Source organism: Meleagris gallopavo, chromosome 15 (genome assembly GCF_000146605.3).
Source record: "Meleagris gallopavo isolate NT-WF06-2002-E0010 breed Aviagen turkey brand Nicholas breeding stock chromosome 15, Turkey_5.1, whole genome shotgun sequence".
NCBI lineage: Eukaryota > Metazoa > Chordata > Aves > Galliformes > Phasianidae > Meleagris > Meleagris gallopavo.
Window position 1 is genome coordinate 15,528,674 of NC_015025.2, and position 11,167 is coordinate 15,539,840.

General features: G+C 48.4%; 1 long non-coding RNA gene across 1 annotated transcript; it reads left to right on the forward strand.

Moving 5' to 3' along the window:
• Positions 1-876: 876 nt before the first annotated feature.
• On the forward strand, positions 877-4,345 carry LOC109370143. Its single transcript, XR_002120020.1, has 3 exons — positions 877-1,448; positions 2,809-2,932; positions 3,013-4,345. It is a non-coding gene; the product is annotated as an uncharacterized LOC109370143 (long non-coding RNA).
• The last annotated feature ends 6,822 nt before the right edge of the window (positions 4,346-11,167 follow it).

Below are 11,167 nucleotides of genomic sequence, written 5' to 3' on the forward strand. Positions count from 1 at the left end.
CTACAGAAGGCACACAGCACCCACACAGGGGCCAGGCAGCACGGAGCAGTGAGGTGCAGGCAGCACAGCATTGCATTGCTCATGGAAAGCACACCAAGCAGTAAGGGGAGATAGCCCAGAGAAAGCACGCTGAGGTCATGGAGAAGGAACGCTTGGACTACAGTCATTTCGTTTAGGAGAGTTTAAATAGTTGCTGAATGACACTGAGAACTACTAAGCTAATGGCCTCAACGACCTTTGGGAAAACGTGTAAACTAATCTTGGGGAGAACAGCAGCAGTGCAGGGCCTGCAGCACACAGGTGGCTGTGGGAGGGGTACAGGGGTGCCCCCAGAAGGAGTGCTGCGGCTCCAGCCAGGGGCAGCAAACCTCGGGAAGAAGAGCTGGGGGTGCGCTGGGGTTAGAAAAGGCACCAGCCGTTGGGTATGGAGCGACAGAACCTGGGCTCACACAGCAGCACAGAAGGGCAGGGCACTGTTCCCTCGTGGGCAGCACACGTACCCCTCTCTGGGGCCGGTGCCACGCAGGCAGCACAGCACACAGCAGGCTGCCCTCCAGCTGAGCTGCCGCTGCTTTGGAAAAGTTCAGAATCTGCACTGAAAAGATATTTCCTTGTTTAGTTTTATCTACTAAAGCTTTCCTTGCTTTAGTGATTATTCGTTAAAAAACAAAGATATTTCCAACTAAACGCAGCTCAGAGAGTTAACCCAGCTTTAAAGTAGGTCTGTAAGTTCTCAGGAGAGCGTAAACTGCTGGTAAACAATTCAGCACTGTTTCAGTAGAATTGTATAAGCAGATTTATGTGTATATAATCAGATAAAAGTGCCAAATATAAGGTGCTCTCAGGCAGTTTCCATATACAATGTGGATTTCCCCACACCTCCCATGAATAGAAGCACTGTAATAGGAAGGGGCTGCTGGTGCTAATGCTCATGAGCAGCCAGGGAGGTTACAGGGAGAGCTATTGGTGGCAGTGGTTGGGTTTTCTGCATGGCAATTAAACATTTCTCAGTATGTGAAATGAAGGAAACAAAGCAATGTTCAAATGACCCCTTAAACTTCATAGTCCAAGATGTTTAAAAAAAATCTTTCATCATATACTGATAGAGAGCAGCTGCTGCCACCCCAAGCAGTAGTAATTCACAGACCTGAGACGCACGTGGTTTTCACTTGTTTTCTGATTCCATCAAAAACACACGCTTACCATGGCAACCTCTTCATTACGTGTCAGGATACAATTCAAGCAGGAAGGGTTCTCTTCAAGAGCCCTCTAAGGTCACTGTTGCACTAGAATCTTTCAGGGACAGAACGTACACAGCTCATGGAGAGAGGTGCTTTGTGACGCTATAAAGCCAACAGAGCGCATTACTTTTGCAGAAGCAGACTAACATTTTTCCTTGGGTGGAAGTTCTTCTTCCCCCTCCCAAACACATAACAGTTCCAGGACAGGTGATCCTCCCCCTCTACTCTGCCCTGGTAATGCCTCATCTGGAGTACTGTGTCCAGTTCTGGGCTCCCCAGTACAAAAAAGACAGGGATCTCTTGGAAAGAGTCCAGCGGAGGGCCGCAAAGATGGTGAAGGGCCTGGAGCATCTCCCCTATGAAGAAAGGCTGAGTGAACTGGGTCTGTTTAGCCTTGAGAAAAGACGACTGAGAGGGGACCTGATCCAGGTTTATAAATATCTGAGGTGTGGCGGCCATAGTGGTGAGGCCAGTCTCTTTTCAGTGGTACGTGGAGACAGGGCGAGGGGAAACGGACATCAGCTGCAGGAAGTTTCACACAAATGTGCGTAAGAACTTCTTTAGGTGAGGTGACGGAGCACTGGAACAGGCTGCCCAGGGAGGTTGTGGAGTCTCCTTTTCTGGAGATATTCAAGTCTCGCCTGGACGCCTACCTGTGCGACCTGGTGCAGGGAACCTGCTTTGGCAGGGGGTTGGTCTCGATGATCTCTAGAGGTCCCTTCCAACCCCTACAATTCTGTGATTCTGTGACATTTGTAAAGGCCTTTCCATGGCTAAAAGATTAAAAAACAGAGGGAAACCATATGCATGTATGCATATGTACCTATATTTATACATCTAATACATATTGGTATGTGTTCCAAGGGTTTAAAGAGATACATGGTTGAAAAGAAAAAAGAGAACAGACCGTTTAAATTTGCACCTCAACAGACTTCATGGTGGGAATACCTGATAGCATCCAGACATTCAATCTGGATCTCAGGCTTGCTTTTCCTATGAAAACAGAAATGCTGACTAACCAGGGGGTGCCAGCAGTCCCTGTGCAATGATGACTGGCCTGGGCACAACACCTGGGGCCCTGCAAAGGCTTTCCTCAAGAAACGAGCACAGCAGTAGCCCAATGAGATAAACGAGAGGCAACAACTCTGCAGCTGAAACATCTTTCCACAGAGCATACTTAGTTGCAATATGATTAAATAGTTTTAGAATACACACAGCTGAAGGGACAACAGAACAAACTCCCACTGAACAAAGCCCACTACTGACAGCAGCCTGCACTCTGATTTACTGCTCACCTCAGTGATGTTATAAATCCATTTGGGAATACATCGTCCCAAAGGATGGTAAGCTGGTGAGCAGAGCTTACTGCCCCACTACAAACTCCTGTGTGCAGCTTTGCCACTGGGCAGTGCTTGCAGGCACAGCTGGGATGCTGCCTATCTGGCTTGGGGTTCCTCACGCGTTGCTCTGCTCTGTCAACCTGCTTCCCCTAGCTGACTGCCAGCCTGCACCCCAGCCCAAGCCAAGTTGGAGGCTGCAAGCCTGGTTTTGTGTTTGCTTCATGCAGAAAAATCACAGTTCACTTCCCCAAAGCCAAAACCCAAGAGAAAGCAGCATTCATGAAATTCTACAAGAGTTAAAACAATTTGTAGAACAAGCACGTTCAGATCCGAGATGAAAGGCAAAACCAGGTAAAGGAACGATGCTTTGCTCAACAAGATTCTGCATTTCATAGGAAACTTCTGAAGAAATGCTCTTTTCATCTTTACAGAAGGAAGACGCACACCAGTGTGGGTGCCGAGGAGCTCTGAGCAGGACAGACAGGAGCCCTGCAGCACATGGGGTGCACTGCGGGATGCTGCCAGCCTGGGACTAACATTGCTGCGTGATGGAGAGAGTAAACACCGTCGTGACAGCTCTCAGTGCCTAGGAAGCAGTTTCAGAAGTGGAAGTGCCAGCACCTGAGAGCATCACTAAAACAGTACCATTGCTGAGAAGCATTCTGCATGGCTTGAGCTGCATGGCTTCTCCAGACCAAACTCTGTCCAATAAACTTAAAGACTTCCTCTGCACGTAAAGCTGGGCGTGAAGACTGCATTTGGGATTTTGCATGGCAGCTTACCTGAAGCAAAGGAAACTTGCCAGAGGTGGGCTAAGGAGCCAGGAGTTCCTTGCTCTGTGGGCTAACAAGCAGTGGTGTCACAGCAGCAGCTGTGCCCAGTGGGGTCACGGCAGCAGCACCATCACACACCAAACACTACAGTGCTCCATCACAGACCTCCATTGGCACAGCCGTACACCAGGGAGAGGAATCAGAAGCACATCCCTGAGGGTTAAGCTGAGGACACTGCTCCTGACTGCCTTTAGATCATCATTAATTCAAGGACATTGAAAAAAATATATATACTTTAATGAAACATAAGCCACAAGCCTTTCTATTGCAAAAAGAATGGTTGGATGCCACATCGCTGGGGCACTGCAGCACCAGGAGGTGGAGATGCCTCGCACCAGAGCAGAGCTGTGCAGATGAGGGCAGCCTGCAGTGCTGCTGAGCACCATAACTGCATTTCAGCTTTTTTGCTGGAATAATTCATCTCTGGCACTTTAGGAAGTCACCAAACGGAACTGAGTAAAGAGAAATAATTGCCTTCTATCCAAATGAATACAGATGTATGATTAACAAGACACGGAATTTTTATAATTCTCTATATAAATAGAGTTGCTGCATACAGGCAGAGCCTGTGAATCATTCATTTGCTTTATGAGATTGAATAAGCTTCAGCTCTACCAACACGATCATCACCAAAGAAACAAGAGCAACACTGCGAGAAATTGTTCATCATGGATTCATTTAACAGCATTATTGTTTCAATTAGACAGAAACCAAAATGTGTAACTTCAAGTTAATCCAGAAATGATCAGTTTTAGGTGAGGTGTAAGACAGCAACGCTGTCCTAACACCAACATGCTGAGCAGTGCCTCATGCTCCTCACAAGGAAGCCAGCAGGAACCCGAGGAAGAACGCCACACACTGTGCTGCCCAAGATATCCCACCCCAGCTTTCCATGGAAGCCCATCTTCAGAGCAGCTCCAGCTCCACTGTGCCCCCCCGCCATGCTGCAAGCAGCTCTCAGAGCTAACTGAGCTGTGTTGTGCGCTGCTCTGGAGATGTGTTTGCTTTTTGGCTTCATAAATAACCACCCTGGGATTTGAGCCCAAACATCCCTCCCACGGGGCTGTCCCCATAAAGTCCCAGACGTGAGAGCCCTCAATAGGTGAGGGGTGCAAAACACCTTTACTGACTCAGTCAGCACAGGGGGGCGAGGGGAAAAATCCCTCCCTGCCCCAGGAAGAGATCAGAGCCATAAAAATCAGCACTCCCATTTACTTATACCCCTTTATCACAGCGTCCTTAGGCTGCGCACCATGCTGAGCCCTGCTTACTAACAGCTTGGTGCAGCAGCTCCTCTTGCAGGAGGAGCTCTCAGCCCCAAATGCCCAAGCCTGGCTGCTGGCACACAGCAGCCCAAGAGCCTGCAGAGCCATCGCAAAAGTTACTGGTAGCTGCAAAACGATTAAGAGCACTAAAATATTTGAACGGGAAGCAGTCATCACAACAGGAAACAACTGCAAACTGACCCATGGATTTCTCTAATTCAGCCTGGCTCCAACAATTTTCCATTTTGGTCATTTTCCCTTTTTGGTGACAAGGTTTGCCAGACTGGCACAGCGTCAGTGCCAGCAGAGCAGCATTGCACACTGCTCCAACGCTGGGAAGCAGCACAAGTACAGAGCACAGCACCTCTCACCTTCACCCAACTCCATGCAGCATCACCCACATCCCCTCTGCTTTAACCAAAGCCCTGCGGTGAGGGCTGTCACAGCACTGCCTGCTCCTTCCAGTTCCGGGCAGGGAGAGCCCTGCGACTCCTTAAATCTCAGGATGGTCTTAAATTATTTTCCTAATTAGGCCTTTGAATTTTGTGAAGTTATTTCTGGCTGCCCAGGATTGTTACTCATTAAAAAAAGAAAAAAAAAAAACAACAACAAAACCCCTTTAGATCTCCAGTGACATACAGTACAATTTTATTGACTTTGTCCTTCTGCATGCACTGCTTGACTCCAGGGAGGCTGCGGAGGGAATTACAAGTCAGGCCAGCACATATTTCCAGTTACAACAACCATAAGAACTTTTAAAAATACATAATTCAATACTAAATGCATCGTTTAGAAAAGCCCGCACTAATTAGCTGAGAGGGACGAGGCCGCAGAACAATAGCGGGTACAGAATTCCATACCCACTATTGTTGGAAGGGCCTAAAGAAATGTTTGTGTTCTTCTGGAAGCCCAGTTCTTAATTTAAAGAACATCCAGAAATATTCCAATGGGTGTTTCCATTGGATAGGGGAGCACTGTGAGGTACCGGGGCTCAGCAGCCCACAGCCCAAAGGGGACTCTGAGCTGTTCTTATCACATGGATTTTATTTGGCCATCAATTAAACTGCTGCCTTACAGTGAGAAAATACCCATAAGCTGAAGTTGGGCAGAATGGAGACAGAGCACTTGGTAATGCAGAGGTTGGGAGTCTGGGGGCACAATGGTCAGCACAGCATATAAGGAATCCCAGCTCAGAGTTCCACAAAGAGGAGGAAGAAAAACTAATGAAAAAAATAAGAGATTTTTCCAGAATTAGGAAAAAGTTCCACTCGACTAGCAAACATTACTGCTGTGGTGTGAACGGGGCTCCAAATCACTTTTTGATGAGCAGGTTTGGAAGATCCCACTCAAAAAACGTATTTTCTCAATAATGAAAAGGAGTACAGTATATTTTTTTTCCACATTAGAAAATTGAGGCCAGCCAATAACTTTCTATCATTTCTAACAGTTATAACCAGCCATCGGGGAATAAACAGTTTATTGTCCAAAATTCTTCACATACAACGTGTCATTTCCTATTGCTCTCAGCTGAGGCTTGAATAAAGCAGCAGAAGTGAGCACTTCAGCAGCTCAGGCGCACTAGCAGCAAGTGAATGAGTTAATCCAGCAGGTCATGAACTTGTGCAATTGTTTCTTGCAACGCAGTGAAGCAAAAGGCATTGAGCAATGGCAGCAGAGGTGAGCTGTAGCAGGGGAGCTGGGCAGCAGTGCCAAGCTGCTGGGGTGAAGCGACAGCTCCAGGCTGGGTGCTGGGCTTTGGGTGCTGGCACTGTGCACAGACCCAGCCCAGGCTCCCCAAGAACTCCACAGTCTGCTCAGGGTGATGGCCTGTAACAGCTGCCCTGTTACCGAAGCTGCTGCTGTTCTGCTGGCCGCTCACCTGCTTGCCAGAATAGGAAAACGACATTGTCTGAGCAGCAGGAATGGACTTTGCACAGCTGAGGGACCCCTCCCTTGCACAAGGACTTTACTTCTACTCCCCAACTGCAAAATAGCTCAGCTGCTTTCTCTTTCAGGATTTTTCAAAAACATTTATAGTGAACATATACGTATGTGCATATATGCCAGCTTGCCCTTCGTTGTTGCATTTGTGACCAACATTTATCAGATTTTAAGAGAGAGAGCATCCATGTGACATACAGAGGAAAGAGGAGCAGCTGCTGCTCCAGGGTTGAGGCCACAGCACTGTGCCCACAGGCTGGATTGTGAAAGCCCCTGGCTGGAGGGCTTTCAGTGATTTTCTATGGGCTGAACTGATCTTTAAAAAAAAAAAAGCAAGCCACTAAAGAGATCCCAGCCCTGACCTTCCCCACAGCCATGCTGAGGTGTCTTGCACCCATAAATCCTGTGAAGGAGCACACTGGTGGCACACCACAGCTTCTGAAGCAGCCCCCAGCTTATGGAACCTCTCCAGCACCAGTGCTCCACAAAGCTGAGCCCTGGGAGCAGCCCCCAGGCCAGGAACCCACCCCTCCTAGAGCGGAAGTGCCTGCACACACCCAGCAGGGCGCTGAGCTCCCATGCTATAGGCATGATTCCGGTGCTGTCTGACGGGATGTGCATGCACGTCCACAAGTTGCAGTTCTCCCTTGTTTTCCCCCTCTCCTTAAAGCACACTGTTGTGCCCAATGCACATTGAAAGCAAATTTCAAACTCATGAAGTCTTCAGAAAATTACATTCTTGTGTTCCAGCCAGCCCAACTCAGTTCAAGGGAATACAGTACTTTGATAACATGGTTAGGGCTTAGTGTGGCTGGATGAGTAATAAATTGGCCAAGAAATGAAACTTATTTGAAAACTATCCTTTCAGTAGAGAAACTCTTTGAAGAAAGCCTTCACGTTCTCTAGAACTTATAGAGATAATTTGAACTTCACAACCACCAAACCAAGAAAGCACCAAGCCAAAAACACAAGTTTCTTCTATGCACTTCCAAAAGCACGCAGAGAAGCTGGGGCTGCACAGTGTGTGACAGCTCTGCCAGGAGTAGGAGACCCTTAACTAAGCAGCAAGAGTCCTCCTGCAGATCTCCTCTCCCATAGCAGGGGCCTGGCCGAGTGATGCAGAAGGAGAGAAGCAGCAGAGATGTACTGCCCACTCAGCTCCATCATCCCCAGTGCCCCCAGCCCTGTGCCCTGCACCAAGAACTAGCTGGGCTCGCAGAGCTCTGAGACTCTAGAGATTAAGTTCCCAAACCAACCTAGTCCAAAGCAGGACAACCCCATTGTTCACCCACTATACAGAACCAGGAATCACCTTCTTAACATCATCTACAGACAGTTCCAATAAGCTTACACAGGATCGTGAGCCTAGCAGCCAGGCTCCCTACTGTTGGACACCCCAATGACTTACCTTCTGTTCCACCTTCTGCAGCTCCTCAGGTCTCCACCCACATATTCCCACTCCAATCTCTTCCCAGAGCCCCTCTGCCTACTCCCATCCTTTCCCTTTTTATCCATGCCTGTTACTCAGTTGCCATCAGCTGACCTTCCAGGCCTACAATCTCTCCTTGATCTCCTTCACCTGCACCTTACAGGTGTATTTCGCTCACAAGGGCTTGCATTGCTCATAGAGAGGAATTAGTGCCTGCCATGGAGGTGGAGCTTCTGCATAAACTGTCACAGGGGACAGTATTTTCCTATAGGAAACACATGTATTTATAATCAGAATTTACCTTTAATATCCATTAAAACCACAAAAATGGAGGAGAGGAGGCAGCGTTGGCTGTCTGGCAGCCCCAGCACAGCAGGACACCCATGGCACATGCTTCTCACCTCCCTGTGCACTGCTGTGTGGGAAGGGATGCAGAACACACCCAGAACGTTTCGAGGCAGTTTGAGCATCTGACTATGGCTTGGATGCTCATCAGCTTGATTTGTGGGACGCATACAAAGATAAATGAGATAAATGCAACAATATATTCTTGGAAGACTATGATTCTGATAAGATTAGGGATGCTAAAATATTGGAGCCCTGGGATTAGCAGCCTGAACTAATATTGCAATTGTCATCACGTTAAGGGGACCTCAGGAGAATGGAATATTGATACAACTGTGGTGTGAAATCAAAATATTGTCATTTATAAAGGGGAAAAAAAATGTCCCTGGCGCTCAGACAGCTAGTTAGGCGTGAGTGCAGCACATCCAAACCGCAGTGTTAGAAAAGCCCCAAGAGATGTGATATTCTACAAATACAACTGTTTAGTATAGTCAAATAACCAAAAAACAAAAACAAAAAAACAAAAAAACTCCACACTCCTCAATCAGTTATTTAAATAACTGTAGGGGCCTTTTGTTCCATCTGCTTTTCCTTTGGTACTTTTTACTCACTGTGCTGAGGGGACAGGCCTTCATGGGGCTGCAGTGCGTCCCCATGGGGCTGGGAGGGCCGATGTGGGGTCACCTGCTGTGCAAACAGCTCGAGAGCCGTCCTTCAGCAGAGAGATGAACGGGGCAGTTGTCATGCTGATTATTAAAGAGATGCAAACTTTTGCCCACAGAATCCATCATAGAGCTGACAAGTAAGGTAAGGAAGCAAAAAGAGTGCGTGCATCTCTGTGGCTCGAAGGGAAAAGAAGCAAATTGGTATTTTACCCACTCATATTTAATCCAACCTCAAAGCCTCGTTATTACAGTCGCTGGGTGCAATTAGGATTACAGTACTGGGATCCATGGAGCACACAGAGTGCTGTGGCCATTCCAGCACTCGCTCTCAGCAACACACCGCTGTAAGTGGAAATGCAAACACTGTATGCTCTTATTGAGGTTGCAATTAATGTATTTGGGAAAGGAGCCAATGAAAGTTATTTTTTACAACAGTGAGCCTTTATATAAAGTTGGACGACTTAAAAGCATGCATGCCATGTAAAGGCAGAGAGGGAAGTGTCACGCTTATTTATGAACAGTCAAGCTTGAGTAGGCTTTCATAAAAACTCTCAGTAATGGTTTCTAACAGTGAGGCTCAGCGTAAGGACCAGAGGTTCATGTCTGCTGAGGGCCCAACGAGGCACCCCTGAGGCTGTGCTCTGGGCACTGGGACCCCTCGGGGCTGTCTGCCAGGACTGGACACCTTCAGGCGGTAGCATCCATCTTCCCCACAGACCATGCCCTCTGCTTCGGCTCCACACAAAATAAACCCGGCGAGTGCAGTTGTGGCTCCTGATTGTCCTCCACAATGGGCACCAGAGCACAGCAATGGAGAATGTTCACACCCAGATGCATCCGGTGTCCCTGGCATTGAGCACATGCAGTGAGTGCCACCCCCACCCCCTGACAGCCGCCCACGGCCCACACGTCCTCCCTGCCAGCATCCTCACCCAGTGGGATGTGGGGACCCGCAGCCGGCAGGCTGGGAGCGGCCCCCAGCAGCATGGATCAAAGCAGCACCCGATGCTTGGTGGTACTCCTCGTGTGGAAGCATGTTATTAATATTATTAGAGTCACAATTGGATGAAATGTGTTTTGTGTAAGGAGGATTAACTGTACTCAGATTCAATTGGCCCATTGCAACACAGCGGGGTTTTAAATCCTTGGCTTTGCAGGCAAAGGATGGTTCCCAGGGCTGTGCTTTGCAGGAGGGCCGTGGGGGCTCCCGTGTGTGGGCAGCCACAGCTCCCAGTGGCAGCAGGCACCTGCTGGGGGCTGAGAGGGCAGGGTGAGACTCACCACCCATCAGGAGGAGATGACTGATTTTCTTTCAATGAAACGAGATCCTCTTCCTCCTTCTGGTCTGGGATCCAGCAAGATCAACAGAAAGACTCAAATGGACCGCGGTGGGCTTTGCACGGTGTCACTTTGTGGTTTGCTCCAGCAGAATGACACACTTACGTTGGGACAGGGAGGCTGTGGGACTTCCGAGGAACAGGGCTGTTTTTCAGAAAAAAAGGATGTTTACCTGCGCTTTCTCTGCTGCTAAGGCAACTGAAAGACAGTGCTGTTGTTTTGTTTTTAATTGAAGTTTTTATCATTCATCTCAGTCACTGTACTGACTTTCTAATACATGCATAACTATTAAAATCACCGATATTTTGTACTGCCTGCTCTGCATTTACTCACTGCAACTTGCAGAGCTCTCTCCAGCGATCTGGGCTGCAGGTTTCCAGCATTGCCGTGCCACATAATAAAACATACCAAAGTAGGGCAGAAACCCCCTGCATGAACCCGCTGCGTCCTGAAATGAGTGTGTGCACAGCTTAGAGCAGGCTTTATCATTAACGCTTACAGTACTCACGTATAACAAGGAACCTGCAGCAGTTCAGAGACATCCTGTGAACATTAATTCTCTGAATATCAGCCAAGTAGCACTTTCTTCCTTTCGAAGTGCGGAGATTCATTCCTGGACGTGAGGATCAGCCCCCGACACAGGGGCGATGCGCTCCAGCTCAGAGCCCAGCAGCCCCGGCTGCACAAGGAGCAATCTGCAGAGCTGCCCTGCATGGCTGGTGGTCTACGGGGCAAGAAGGGGCTTTGGTTGGGCAGTGCTGCCCACTGGG